Genomic DNA, 5,303 nt, shown 5'->3' on the forward strand with positions numbered 1-5,303 from the left:
GAAAATTCTTTTGTAGAATATCAATGATTTGTGAGCATAGACATGTGTGAAATTGAAGAGAATATATATGACTATTTCGTTAGAATATATGAGGAGAGAATGAATAAATTCTTTTGCAGAAATATGATAGAAAATATATTAGAGAGAGTGCAATAAATAAATCCAATTTTATCAAGGAGAATATAGAGAGGTTACAGGTAGTAACAGAAGAAAGTAGTGAGAAATAGAGTGATATCAAAATGAACAAGAAAGCACATCTAGAAATGAATTACGAACTAAACGCAAAAAGACAAATAACATATGCTCTCTAACGAATGAATAAAACCCAAGCTGAAGCATACGTTCCCATTTAGAATAAACCTTCAAACCTAATGAGGGTCAAACTGTTTATAATTTACCGTCCAAATATTGAGAAGCACCTATAAATTTAGTATATGATAAAATGAATATATTGAGAATAAAATCAGAAAAATATTTTTAACAAGAAGTGAAATTTTGGAAGCTTATTAGAAACAAATGAAACTATATTTTCAGTTCTGGCTAAGAGAACCTTTTATTTCTCCTTAAACGAGTAAATTTATAGACATCCGGAGGATCCAATTATCTGCAAAGAAGAAAATCGGACTTTAACGTATCACTAACAATTAATTAAGCAATATATGAGCTGAGAGGCAGAAGAATAATCTATTTTGAGTAATTAAGACTTATTAAGGGTAGAAAAATTGAGTTCATTCAATATTGTGTTGATACTATCAAAAATGTGCAGCAGTTGCAAGGAATATATATGCTTTTCACAACATATAAACTTTTTGGGTTTTTATTTGGTACTTTAATTTTTTCCCCCTTAAATTTTTTTTCATGTTGTCATCACAATTTTAAGTTCCTTTTTAAATCAATAATAAATGTCTAACAATCAGTTCCATTATTATTACAAAAAAAAATAGTTGTCATGTCCGTTAATATACCAGTTCTATACCAGATCAGTGGTTGAACATTTTTGTAGACAAATAATCATTGGAAGCTATGCTGAAGCAACAGGTCATTGGAACAAATCTTCAAATCTGATGAAGGCTAATTTGAATATAATTCACTCTTCAAATAGCGTTCAAACAGTTCTACCATTTATCTATGTTTGATATATTGAATATAATATTATTAAAATATTAATAAAATATATTATTGTGTGTACAATTCTTTATTATGTGGATTGATACTCCATGGGATACCTATAAAAAACATGTCTATAATTCAAACTTATAGGCGGTGTGAAAAAGAGTTCAATTTAAATATAATAAAACAACTCTAATCTACAAACTCTTTCGGTTGCATAATTAATTAAAGCTCAAGATCTTCGATAATATACATATAATAGACATTAGATATACTACATTTTTTAGATAAATTATAATTGTTAACATTGTTTCCGTTTCTTTATTTTATTTGCAGTGAAATTTTGTTATATGGTAACGCCAAAATAAAATAAATTTTAAAATTGATACGGCAACATTGCAACGTCTTGACGTCATAAATTTAGGTGTCGCGGGTTCATTGTTTTATATGATGTTAACGTCTAAGTATCGTGGTACTGCAAGAGGATGCAGGCTCAAAAGAATTAAACCATGAGCGTACGTTATACAGTGAAATGTATGTGAAAGAAGAAACGGCTTTGTTAATTAATGAATGAACTTTGTTACAGTAGGGAACAAGTATGAGCCAATTGATTCTTCTAGTTATATAACTGGTTTTAAGTAATTGTAAAAACAAATTTTAAGTTAGCCGGCAACGTTGAATATAAGAATCCGTTAAATTTAATAATTATTTATGCAACTGATTTAGAAATCGCGGCGTTCTAAACGAGATTTTCGAATATATTCATCAAAAAGTCATAAATAAAACATGAATATCGAGCAAATAGGACCGTCACTCAAACTCCGAAAATGTAATAATGAATTTCCATCACCAAGATCAATAGAATTAATGTTTCTCCTGAAAGTTTAAAGCGATCTGGCATGTCGATTGAAGGAGACGCGCGAATTAACACCCAAAACTGAAATAAAATCGCGTTACCTTTGAAAAAGTATGCGACACGACGTCTGCGAAAAATTACGTTATCGAATTTTTTTATCGAATTTTCGGTTCGCGGTCGTGATCTAATTATGTAAAACGTTCGAGTTGGAATTTTTCGTCGGGGAACTTGCGACATCAAATATTTAGTCAGTTCGTTCTCAAAATTTTTAAATCCGACCGAAATTCCGGATCGACTGATTAGTGTTGGTGGAGGTAATTTGATTATTTAAATTGGCGCGCTTTGATTGGATGACGAGCTCGATATTGCACGGGCAAAACGCAACTCTCGTTTGGGCTCGGTATACGTTTTAGCAGGTCGGGCGTTCCAGCAACAGATAAGGTTAGAGACAAAAAAATCTATTTTGAGTAATTAGTACTTATTAGATGTGGAACAATAGACTACTTTCGACACTGTTTTGATATTATCAAAAATATGTAGCAGTAACAAAGAACCATCAACAAAGATTTTTGTATTTTAGCTTGACAAATACGTTCTGTATTAATTTTTTTCCAATGTAATTATGACTTTCTTAAGTTCTATTTTGAATAATTAGTAAATTCCTAAGAATTACTTCCATTGCTATTATAAATTGAATTTTCATATTGGTTAATAGACTAGTTCAGTAAAAAATCATCAAAATCTAAAATAGCATTTATAAAACTGAAGATTAGATATACGCTCACCATCAGCAAAAGTAATTATAAATAACTAATTATAATTAAAATTAATTTTCACATAATTTACTATTCAAATAGTGTGAAACTTCAACGATTTACCCATTTGCACCAAAGGAAGCCAAACCCAATCAGATATATGAAGTGTGAGTGAATGAAGTGTGAAAAATCGACATCAATACAAGAAACGTATTGGTCCAATTATCGTACCGTATTGATTTAATAACTGTTATTACGTGCTTGTTAACAAGGGCTGCAAAATTTACCAACAAAGGGAATTTTGAAATTTGTCAATTTGATTTATACATCATTTTGACTATTGATTAAATTTCACTTACATGGAAATCCATATGACTGAGTGATCTGAAAATATGAAAATCGGACTTTCCAGTAACATATAAGGTTTGAAGCCAACCAATAATCAATTTTGAGTAATTAATTCCTCTTAAGGGTGGAATAACACATTTCAATATTGACTTAATATTATTAAAAATGTGCAGCAGTCGCAAAGAACATAGCTGCAAAATAACAACTAACTTCTTCGCGTTTTTTATTTGACACTTTAAATCTGTTTTCTCTTAAATTTTTTTTCAATGATATTATGTTCTATTTTAAGCGAATAATAAATGTCTGAGAAACACATCCATTGCCATTAAAAAAATAATTTTGTTATTTCTCATAAACTAGTTCAATACTAGATATATGACACAATAATGATAAAAATTGAAGCTGAAGCATACGCTAAGTGGTGTGAAATACCAGCAATATACTTAGTTATGCCAAAGGTCATCAAAGTTATAAAAACTGACATCAACATTAAGAAAGCATTATATTAACAGAACTAACAATAATAAAAACCGAAAAGTGGTGCGAAATCCATCAAAAAAGGAAATTATAAAAGCGTTCAACTTGATTAATGGTAAAATATTTTGAAGATGTCTAAAATTCTTATTGTCCCAAAACAAAACTGAAGAAAGAATAAAATGCGGAGCTGTCGCAAATAACATAGCTGCTTTTACCAAAATTTAAGCCTGTTGTGTTTTTGCTTGACACTTAGATTTCATAACGATTTTAGGTTTTATTTTGAGTCAGTAGTAAATGTCTAAACGTCACTTTTTTACTATTATTTCAAAATTAATATTCAATTTTATTAATAGAATATATCTATAGTAGATACATTGCTGTACAGTTTACATATACAGCATAAACCCATAACCATAAACTAATACTGAAACTAAAACTAACCATAACTGAAGCATACGCTGCCCATTTAGAATAAACCTTCAAACCTAATGAAGGTCAATCGGTTTATAATTTACTGTCCAAATATTGAGAAGCGCCTGTGAATAAACTATACGATGAAATGAATATACTGAGAATAAAATCAGAAAAAGATTTTGAACAAGAAGTGCAACTTTTATAAACTTATTAGCAACAAATGAAACTATATTTTCATTTTGGGCTAAGAGAAACTTTCTTATTTCTTTTAGCGTAAATTTATGGATATCCGTGGGATCCATTTACCTGTAAAAATGAAAATCGGACTTTAAAGCAACATATAAGGTTAGTGACACAAGAATAATTTGTTTTGAGTAATTAAGTCTTATTAAGGATGGAAAAATTGCGTTCATTCAATATTGTTTTGATACTATCAAATATGTGCAGCAGTTGTAAGGAATATAGCTGTTTTTCCCAACATAAAAACTTTTTGGATTTATATTTGACACTTAATTGATTTAAACCAATCATAAATGTCTAACAATCACCTCCATTATTATTACAACAAAATTAATTTTCTTATCCTTTAACCAGTTTTATACTAGATATGTTGTTGTACAGTTTGTAGACAAATAATCAATAAAAGTGATGTTGAAGCAGAGGGTCATTGGAACAAACTTTCTAACCCAATGAAAGCGAATTTGGATATAATTCACCCTTCAAATAGCGTGAAAGTTCAGAGATTCATCTATTCATGCCAAAGATAGTGACTAAAATTATAACGACTGACATCAACTATAAGAAAGCAATGGATTATGATTTAATAACCGAATAAGAGTTGCAAATTCCAACACTAAAGGTAATTATAAAACTTAATTCATGCAACACTTTGACTAAAATATTCCCAGATGTTTGAAATATTGAATATAATATAATAAAATTGAAATATAAGATTTATTATGATACCAAAACTAGGAAATTAGGCAAAAAAACCTAAAATCTTATAAACCTGCATTAATAGTACATAAAATATTAGAAAAATCCACAGGTTAAAACATTAAAATTCCACAAAAGAGAATCAAACACTAACCAAATAGATTTGTTTTGTGAGCAAACGTTAAAAAGATGGTCAAGTTCATAAAATCGCTTTTAAAATTAATAACTTCTTAGATTTAGGGCAAGCTTTAGGGCTACCACAGGGAAGTATATTGTAATTGAGACTATAAGGATTAACATTTTGTTACAATCGCCGTAATTAGTAAACTTAGTAGTTAATTAGTAGCTTGCAGGCCGTATTAAAAACCTTAAAACTGTATTCTTATTAGATTAATCAAACCCTGGCA

This window comes from Rhynchophorus ferrugineus, unplaced genomic scaffold (genome assembly GCF_030347505.1).
Source record: "Rhynchophorus ferrugineus isolate W39M unplaced genomic scaffold, kcgeb_rfMv2 rfM11, whole genome shotgun sequence".
NCBI classification, from domain to species: domain Eukaryota; kingdom Metazoa; phylum Arthropoda; class Insecta; order Coleoptera; family Curculionidae; genus Rhynchophorus; species Rhynchophorus ferrugineus.